The sequence below is a fragment of the Gorilla gorilla genome, chromosome 7 (assembly GCF_029281585.2).
Source record: "Gorilla gorilla gorilla isolate KB3781 chromosome 7, NHGRI_mGorGor1-v2.1_pri, whole genome shotgun sequence".
In the NCBI taxonomy this organism is placed as follows: domain Eukaryota; kingdom Metazoa; phylum Chordata; class Mammalia; order Primates; family Hominidae; genus Gorilla; species Gorilla gorilla.
Window position 1 is genome coordinate 88,492,397 of NC_073231.2, and position 10,634 is coordinate 88,503,030.

General features: G+C 36.5%; 1 non-coding gene across 1 annotated transcript; it reads left to right on the plus strand.

The window, feature by feature from the left end:
* Positions 1–9,926: 9,926 nt before the first annotated feature.
* On the plus strand, positions 9,927–10,032 carry LOC115935639 (U6 spliceosomal RNA). The gene has a single exon (XR_004071265.1). It is a non-coding gene; the product is annotated as a U6 spliceosomal RNA (small nuclear RNA).
* Positions 10,033–10,634: the final 602 nt, after the last annotated feature.

Consider the following 10,634-nt stretch of genomic DNA (forward strand, 5'->3'; position numbering starts at 1 on the left):
CATTGAAAGGCAAACAGCTGTAGCCACTCGACTTGCAAATTAAAATCCTAACTGTGAATTTCAACAAATTAGATGAATTTAGCTAATTGTCTCTACAGTTTGTTACTGATGAGTCACAAGCTTTGACAAATTTCTGGCATTTCAGACTCAAAGGGACCTTATTCACAGGTACCTGCTGAGGACAGACTATACTTTGAAACTCTTTTGCTAAGCAGGTCATGACAAGTCCTGGATGACCTTCCATCTCCACCACAGAGCTTTTCATCCAGGTGCACTCTGAAAAGCAAAGTGAGCACTTGCATCACGAATCCAATCTTTTTTTAAGGATTGTGCAATGCATCCTGTATCACCATCCCCAGCCTCACCGCAAGAGTGTAATCTGAATTATGCATATGATCATCTTGTTTCTTCAACTCATTTAGGCTTTTGAGAATAAAGGAAGAGAGGATTCTGTGAGAGTTTCAGATTTGGCCTTCTAGAGCATGTTATATTAGACAAAACAGGTGGGATAGGAGATAAAATCAAGAATTATCAGTTAGTGATTGAGTTGGAAAATGTATTTCAAGAGAGGGAAACTTGGGGCTATTAGAGGTTTCTTACCCATAGAACAGGTGTTTAGCTACACTTTGGGGATGGGTTTTCAATGGCAAATCTGGGAAATGACCCTGGCATCTGTAGTACAATTGGTGGAGATGTGAAGTGACATGCACAGCCATAGATGGGAGGCGTGGCTCCACTGCGTACCCTGCATTTCCCCTACCTCTCTGGTCCCCAGCTACAAGATGGAGCTAAGACTATCTGTTGCTGCTTGTTCATGACACAATACCTTTTCTTCCACATACACTGCTCGGAATTTATTTTTTCCTTATCAGCTTCCTGGGATGTTCATTTTAACCAGAATTCACTGGGTTATAAATAGGGGGTGAAAGGGGAGTGGGAAGTATCACTCTTGGGACTTGTTGGAGCTCTTTATCCAAGATATGACCTTGTTTAGACCCTGGATTTAGTAAGAAAAAAAAATCAGCCACCCAGCACACATTTCAAAAGATAACCTTGCCCTTTATATTTGCAATTCACTAACACATAGCAGGCAGGAAAATGAACCCTCAATCAACCAAATAACTACTTTTCATTAACTGGGTCACTCTTTAAACCTGGAGAGCTTAGCTAAATTGAGACCTAAATATAAATCTATCAGGTGGAAATTCTGAGATCTAATTCAATCATACTCAAATATCTTTTTCAATGAGCAGACTGAAGAGTTCAGGAATTACTTTAACTTCAAGAATGCATCCCTTTTGAGCTTTGCAAAGAATGATTTTTCAGTGGTGATATCTAAAATATTAACAACATACCAGTTACAATGGGCTCAACCACACATCAGCAAGGCTACGGGTTTTCAACACCCAGTGCACTGAATAGCATGTTGGCCTTCAAATCAGCCCTGATGCTCTGTGGTGGTTTCACAAGTCCTAGGATGCAGAAAACTTGACTCAGTTTCTATTCCATGATCTGACGTGTTCTAACATGTTTGCCTGTCCCACACAGGAACTAGAGAACACGGAGTCCCATCTTTATCCAAGAGGCCAGGTGGGGCTAACTCCTGCATTTCATGTCCCTTGGGCTGGGCTGTATCTGAAACTGCTGTGAATGGTCTGTCTTCTTTTAGACAGCCTGAGATAGAAGGGATTCACTGCCTTTATTCAAAGGTCACTTGGTCTATTTTACAGACTCCCCAAAGATAGATATTATGAGACACATATTGCTTCTCCAAGGTTTGAAGAGTCATGAAACACATGATGTTAGGCCCCAACCACTTTGGCACCCATTACAAGCTCCAAATATAAAACCTTCTTTCTCAGTGACTGGCTTTCTCAGCTGGTGGTGAGGTACAGAGGACCGGGTACCCACTCCAAAAATAAAAACACATTAACCACATCCACCATGCGACTAATACTTTTCTCAGAAGCAGCCACAGCCCATGGAAAGTAAGTAACGAACCCATCCAACGCTCTGTGCTTTATTCTTAAAAATTCCACTTGTTGGCATAACTTGGTACACTGCTCTGTCTCTGGGTTTTCATTTTCTTTGCATACATTAGAAATGAAAGCAGAAGTGTCCCCCAGACACCCATCACATTAAAAAAATGCAATGCATGAAAATTTGACAGGTTAGGGAATTGTTCATTTAAAAGTGTTTGTTTACTTTTCAAGAAAGTCTCTACATCAAGATTGTTTTATGTATCCAGCTCTAGTGTGTTTTGAAAAGTTCCACTTTAAAAAATCAATTTCTATAAAGTATTTAAGGAAGAGGTCTACTATTTACATTGTGATACAACAGGAATGAAATTTCTCTGAACTTAATGGCTCAACAGAGCAATAGCACAACCAGAATAAAGCAGAAGTAAAGTATTTCATTTCTCGATGCTATGATCTTAAGTTAAATATGACTTGTTAGTCCCAGGGGAGAACATTGATAAACATTGAGGAATTAATGGATTGGCAGGCAATGCAAAAAAAAAAAAAAAAAAAAAAAAAAAAAGGCAATGGCATGGTGACCAAATAGAGAAAAAAAGAGAAAAATCTCTTTTTAGGTGTCTTTGGTAAGTTTGGTCTGGAATCCTGAATACAAGCCTGGGCACATTGATGCCAGAATAATATGGATCAACTCAAAGGAGTTGGAAGAACAGTAACATAAATGATTAGAAAGTAGGAGAGTGATTTATGGGCAAAGACCCACAGAACTAAATACTGTCCACATAGGTTACTTAAGCAGGAGGCCAGGCTTGGAAGTGACAGCTCTGTAATTGAAGAGCACAGGAGGGAGAAGAATCTTTTAGAGGGGTAGAAAAAAAGGTTAAGTAGGGGCAATGGAATGGAATAAAATGCCTTTGTTTATGTACTTAAAAGATCCTCAGAGGCAACCTTCTGAATTCCAAATTAGCTGAGTCATCACGGCGGTTCCTCAAACTTAAAAAAATGGAAATGCCTAGCCATAAACCCTTGAAATGATTGTGTTTGCAGCTCAGAGAGGCAAAAGTAGGGGATAAAAATTCTGGTTAGATGTTGGGAAAATCTTTCCACTTCCAGATGGTGAGAAACATTAGATCATGAAGGAGGTCCCTGAGGGAATTGACAGAAATCACTGTAAAGCTCTTAAAAATCAGGCTCTCCAAAGCAATAGAAAATGCAGCAGGGAGAGAATGCCTCCTTTAACAAAGAGATGACAACAGACAAAATAATATCCATCGTCTCTCACCTTCTCCAAACCACTAGTCCTCACTGTTACTGTTAGTGGCATCCACATTTTCACAGATACCAGGTTCTATGATCTCCTTCTGATGGGTCAGGCATATCATTGCCTGCTCCAGTTCTGGAGCCCCATTTTCTGCCAGTTTCTCCTGCTCATTATTACCTCGTTCAGGTCATTAATTCCCTCACAGACATGGTTTGTAGGAATCCTGAATTATATCTTTATGCCCAGTGTCTCACCTTCCTACTCATTCTTCCTATCAATTCAGATTTATTCTCTTAAAGCACACTTAGATTATTTCATCTTGTTTGTTTTTTTTAAACCATTTTTTAATAGAAGCATTCCAGCTAGTCAATCATAAAGGTATGATAGAATATCACCACTTTGGAATTCCTAATGAAATGATTGGTCTGGTCATTGATGATCAGCCTAAAATCATTAAAGAGCTTAATGGGAGCTTGATAATAAAAGATTCAGGCTGACAACACCCGAACCCATCGATCAATTTTAGCATCACAAAAAAAGAGACAGATAGTACATCCGCTCAACAAAAGTACACGACTCCCCTTATGAAGAATTCTTGCCAATAAATCAAAACTGAATCTAATTAAATATCTGGATATAACAACTAGTTTATGGAAAATACAGGGGACTGAGAACTATATTAAACACAAGTCTGGTGATACAATCAGCAAAATCCACAATATGAGACATTTTAAGGAATCAATGACCCAGTTTCTTCAACAAATAAAAGGTAAGATTTTTAAAAACAAAATACAAGGTGAATTTACAGATTCAATGAGACTTAAGAGATTAATCAACCAAACGCAATAGGTAGAACTTGTTTAAATTCTGATTCAAATAACCCATAAACTATAGTTATAGGCCAATTCATGACATTTGAAGTCTGTCTGGATAATTGTATGAAGGGATTATGGTAAATTATTGGGGCAGATGTGGGATTCAGTCATGGTGTTTTTAAGAGTTCTTTTTGTAGATTCACACTGAGGTATAAAAGGAAAATTGAAGTATTATGTGTGAGACCTGCTTCAAAATAATCCAGAGGGAAGGAGAAGGTGGATGTGGGTTTAGATGAAGGAAAACTGGCATGAATGACAGTTACTAAAGCTCAGTGATGGGCTCATGGATTTTATTATACTGTCCTTTCTAGTTAATATATGTTTGAAATATTCCACAATAAAAAGTTTTTAAAAAGTCAATTGGCTAAGAAATACACCAATTTTGTTTCACCAAGATTATGAAGGGAACTCACTTGAGCCAAATAAAATGCTTGGCTTGAGCAGTGACCTGTTTAAGCCCAATAACTGGTTTGGTTTGGTTTCATTTGGCTCCTTCCAGGTGGTCAAAGAGGTTTAAATTTGCTGTCTTTCTAGGCCTTCCCTTCACTTTCTATTAATTCTGTGATTTTGTTTTTTTCTTGATCACCCACGGTAATAAATTATTCACTATTAGATGGCAGTAATGATTGGGAATTTGGTTTTATGGTTTGGCCATTTGGTGATTTCTGTTGGATCAATGATGTAGATCTCTTCTCTGTTAGATGAGGAACAACATAAGGCCAGGTGTGGTGGCTCATGCCTGTAATCCCAGGACTTTGGAAGGCCAAAGTGGGAGGCTTGCCTGAGCCCAGAAGTTCGAGACCAGCCTGGGCAACAAAGGGAGACCCCCATCGAAAAAGAAAAAAAAAGAAAAGAGAAACTACATAAAAATCCAACCTGTTGGTCCTCTGCCTGTTTGCCTATTTATGAGCTCAAATGAATTAAGAATTGTGTGCCAAGCTCAGTGGCTTCTGCTTGTAATCCCAGCACTTTGAGAGGCCAAGGTAGGAGGATCACTTGAGCCCAGGAGTTTGAGACCAGCCTGGGCAACATAGCAAGACCTTATCTCTACAAAAAGAAAACAAACAACAAAAACAAACACAAAACTTAGCTTGGCATGGTAGTGTCCTACCAGCTACTTAAGAGGCTGAGGTGAGAGGATTGCTTGAACCAGGGAGGTCAAGGCTGCAATGAGTTGTGATTGCACCACTGTATTCCAACCTGGGTGACAGAGCAAGACCCTGTCCCTAAAAAACTAAAAGAATTTTGTGCCCACCATGGAAGAGAGCAACTCTTTGCGATCTGGACAGTGAATTTTTGTTTTTAGGTTTGGTTACAACTGTAAGCTCTATGTAGGTATGTCTATAATTCAGAAAGACATCTAACTCCTATTATTGAGAATTAAATATTTTTCTACTTCTAAAATATTTAATAAGTTAGATTATGATGTACCTTAAATTTAAGGAACTATTCTTATTGATCTGTAGAGACAATGTTTTCCAAACTTCACAGAAAATAAGAAAGCTAAACTTTGAAAATTGTTCAAAGTGGTAGCCTTTTAAGAAAAAAAATTCTTCTCATAAAAACCAACTGAAAAAGATTGTGTATAAGAATACAAGTTTACACAATTAAGGTTAAACAATCCTTGGTTTAATAATTTGGGTTTAAGAAAGCAAACAAATGCAGCTGTGTATCCATTCCCAAATTTTTATCAGCATAGAATACAAGAGTACATTTTATTTTTATGAGATTAGGATTTAATGTCTCATGAAGAAACTAGTCTATCAGACCTTTATAAATATTTAATAGATTATTTATCAAGAAAAAATTACAGTTATTCCTAAATACCTAAGACTATGAAAATGTTAATTTGTTTTCATTTAATTTGAAACATTATTGTGAAAATCTTTTTATATCATCACTAATCATTTTAGTGTATCAGGTTGAATACAATATCTAAGTTCTCTAGATGACTTAAAACCTTGAACTAATATTAAGTAAGTAACAAATAACATTCAGATAATTAAGTATGTCTATTCTTTGAAACATAGATTATTAAGCATACTTTAAAGTATATATACATTTGCCTCTATGTTTACATGCTGTGTCACTATATCTTGTGGGTTATATTGATAAACATGTTTGGTTTTTCTACTGCAAAAAAGCATAGAAGGTGAGTGAGCAGCTGCAGAAAGTTGTATGTATTCATGAGATTTGCTGCTCCACTAAAATGCTTATATATGACAGATAGGTCTCACTTATCTATTAGGTTGGTGCAAAAGTAATTGTGGCTTTTAATGGCAATTACTTTTGCACCAACATAGTACCTCCCACTTTCCTATGTAAAAGAGAAGTTAGTTACTGCTATAATTTGCTTTTTTTTTTTTTTCTCCCGAGACAGGGTCTCACTCTGTTGCCCAGGCTGGAGTGCACTGGCACGATCTCAGCTCACTGCAACCTCCACCTCTCAGGCTCAAGCGATCCTCCCACCTCAGCCTCCCAAGTAGCTGGGATTACAGGAGTGTGCCACCATGCCTGGCAAATTTTTGTATTTTTTTGTAGAGACAGGGTTTCACTATGTTGCTCAGGCTTGTCTTGAACACCTGAGCTCGAGTGATCCACCCATCTCGACCGCCCAAAGTACTGGGATTACAGGTGTGAGCCACCACACCCCACCCTTATAGTTTGCATATTTGACCCTCCAAACCTCATGTTTAAATTTGATCCCCAATGTTGGAGGTGGAGCCTAGTGGGAGGTGTTTGGGTTTTGAGGGGAGATTCCTCATGAATAGATCAACACCCTCAAGGTGAAAGGGATAAGTGAGTTCTTACTATTGGTTCCTGCTAGAGCTGGTTATTGAAAAGAGTATGGTGTCTTCCCCCATCTTTCTTGCCTCCTCTCTCTTCATGTGATCTCTGCACACTCCAGCTCCCCTTCACCTTTTGCTATGAATGGAAGCAGCCTGAGGACCTCACCAGAAGAAGCAAAGCAGATGCTGGCATCATGCTTCTTGTACAGCCTGCAGAACTGTGAGCCAAATAAATAAAACCATTTTCTTTATAAATTTCCCAGCCTCAGGTATTCCTTTATAGCAACACAAATGGACTGACAGTGACTTTGATAAAGTTATCACTAATATGAATTTTGAGGCTATACTGAGAACAATAGTGACAGAGAAATATAAATATGGTGACCAAGTACAAAATGGAATGCATTTTTATTAAAATAAAAAGAGAATCTTGTCTTAAAGATCTGGCTGTTCCAGAATGTGAAACCTAGAGGATAGAAAAATACAAACGATGAACGGCTGCAGAAAGGTGTAGAAGGTTTGCAGAAAGGAGGGATCATTTTATTTCCCTTGCTTTATAATACTTGAGTCTGGAAAGAAAGCAATAATATGTGTTAAAATTTTATCAAAGGTGGCTTGATTTTGATGGGTTTATCCATAAGAAAAACATTTCTGTGTGTTCTTCACTGCTAAATATATTTGCAAAAAACCTAGAATTTGATTTTTTAATCTGTTAAAACTATAAATTATTTTATAACTCTCTAACAAAACATTATTCTTTATTTTCTGTGTAATCTGCCCAGAGAGTATAGATTCCCTATCCTGCCAGATAAAGTCTCCTTTGAATATATTTTGATAAAAATTACTATTAGGTGAACTTCATCTAAGTTTTCTACTTTTGTCTAGCTTTCATATTTGCATATCTTTGAAGTCACCCAGTGTAACCAAACCAAATACTCATTAAATAGAAAATAAAAAATAAAATGAGAAAAATGATGATTTTGGAAATACACAGAAAAAAAAACAGAAGTAAGATAAAGTCACTTTTTCTCTCCCCCATTTAAGTATGTAGCTATGACTAGTAGCTTTGGGAAGGGTGTATTTTGAATAAAAATATTACATATGAGGAGAACCTATTTGCATTTTGAAAGTTTAAAATCAGTAATAGACCACATTACTTACTATTTATCCTTCATTTCTTAGTAAAAATGTGTTTTAAAACATATTTTTAAATGTTTATTCATGCTGTAATACTTTATGGAACGTCAACAGAAGGCCTTTTGCAGTGTTCTGAGGGGCCAAAATATAATTACTCCCAAGTACTATTAACATCATCTACATTATACAGCATAACAACATAGATCATCAAATTCTGCATAAAAGTCTGTTGTTGTACTGAGTTCCCTGATGCATGATAAAGGCAAATGTTTTATTAGAAACAGAAAAATAAATTAAAACAAACCCAGGATTTTCATGGTGATTAATTCAAAATTATACCAAATTCCTAAAACAACTATCTTCAGATTAATTACACAGAATAACATACGCCAATGTCATCGCCACTACTAGAAACATTTGTTTTGATAAATACAAGCTTTTTTTACAATAAATTAATACCACTTACTATGCCAGGTCCCCAAAATGATATGATAAAGAACAAATCAGGTTTCTTTGAGAGCTGGCAAGATCTTGAATATTCCTTTCAACTACTCATTTTGTAGAAAAGAAAAATGAGGCACAGAAAAATTAGGTGACTAAGGCTACATGGCTAGTCTTTTGCTTTTGCTTTTGTTTTGGTTTTTGAGACAGGGTCTTACTCTGTCACCCAGGCTGGAGTGCAGTGGCTCAGTCACAGCTCACTACAGCCTTGACCTCCTGGGCTCAAGCAATCGTCCCACCTTTGACTCCCAAGTAGGTGGTACTACAGGGACATGCCACCATGCCAAGATAATTTTTTTTGGAGGGGGGTAGAGATGGGGTTTCACCATGTTGCCTAGGCTGATCTCAAACTCCTGGGGTCAAGTGATCCACCCGCCTTGGCCTCTCAAAGTGCTGGATTACAGGCATGAGCCACCACGCCAGGCCTACATGGCTAGTTTTTAATAAATTCCAGTGCACTGCTCATTTTATCTAGTCAAATATAAGAGTGGGAGATATGCAAGTTTTTGGAGACTTTTTTCTTTTTTGAGAAATAAAAAATACATGACAAATATTATAGCAATCATCTCTACTATCATAGTAGAGAATTAACATAGTTCAGAATTAACAACTGTTAACATTTTTGTCATATTTGCTCCTAGTCTATTTTTCTTTAATGCATTCAACCTTACTAACATGACTAAAAGTCCCTTTAAATATCACTGCAAGTGCTATTTGGGATATTTGGGATGTAAACTTCTAGTTCAGCACTGTCCACCAGAAATATAATGGGAGGCACATATGTAATTTTAAATGTCTAGTAGCTACATTTAAAATAAGACAGGAACAGAAAATTAAACACCGCATGTTCTCACTCATATGTGGAAGCTAAAAAAAAAGTTGATCTGATAGAAGTAAAAAGTAGAACAGAGGATGCTAGAGGCTAGGAAGAGTAGGGAGAAAGGGAAGGATAGGAAGAGATTTGTTAAAGACAAAATTACAGCTAGATGGGAGGAATAAGTTCTCGTATTCTATACCACTGTATAACTATAGTTAATAATAATATATAGTTTTTGACAGCTGAAAGGGAGATATTGAATATTCCAAGCACAATGAAATGATAATGTTTGAGAGGATGGATATGCTAATTACCTTGATCTGATCACTATACATCATATGTATCAAAATGCTACTAGGTATCCCATCAATATACATATTGATGTATCAATTACATATTGACAATGTTTATGTAAACATTAAAATAGGAATATAAGTAATAACGTAAACAATTGGTTCATGAATTGTGACAAATGCATCATACTAATGTAAGATGTTAATAGCAGGGGAAACTGAATATGGATATATGGGAACTCCCTGTACTGTCTGCAATTTTTCTGTAAACCTAGAACTATTCTAAAATCAAAAGTTTAACCAAAACTGGAATGATACAGAGAAGATTAGCATGGCTCCTATGCAAAGATGACACACAAATTTGTGAAGCATTACATATTTTTTAAAAAAGAAAAACATTATTCTAAGTGAAATGGGCCGGTCACAGACGATTGCCTGTTGTATAATTTATATAAAATGCCAAGCTATAAGTACATCCTTAGGAACAGAAAGTAGAATGGCGATTGCCTGACTGGTAATGGGAACAAGGCTTCTTTTGTGGTGATGTAATGTCCTAAATTTATTGTAGCGATGATTACACAACCCTATGAACATATAAAAACAGCAACATTAAATGGTACAATGTAAATGGGAGAATTGTCTGGCATATTAATTCTTATTTCAATAAAGGTGTTTTAAAACAAATATAACAAGTTAATTGCATTTTTTAAAGTAAAAAGAAACAAATGGAATTAATTTTAGTAATTATTTTATATAACCCAATATATCCAAAATATTATTTCTGCAGACAGTTAACATTTAAAAAGTGTTAATGAGCTATTTTTACCTTTTGTTAGTAACTTACTCTCATAGCACATCTCAATTCAGATTGGCTGTATTCCAACCACTCAATAGCCACATGTGGCTAGTGGTAGGGATTGGACCAGCCCCTCTCATTCATTTTTTAAAATGGTTTCAGTATATATGCATTCACTATACATAGTAT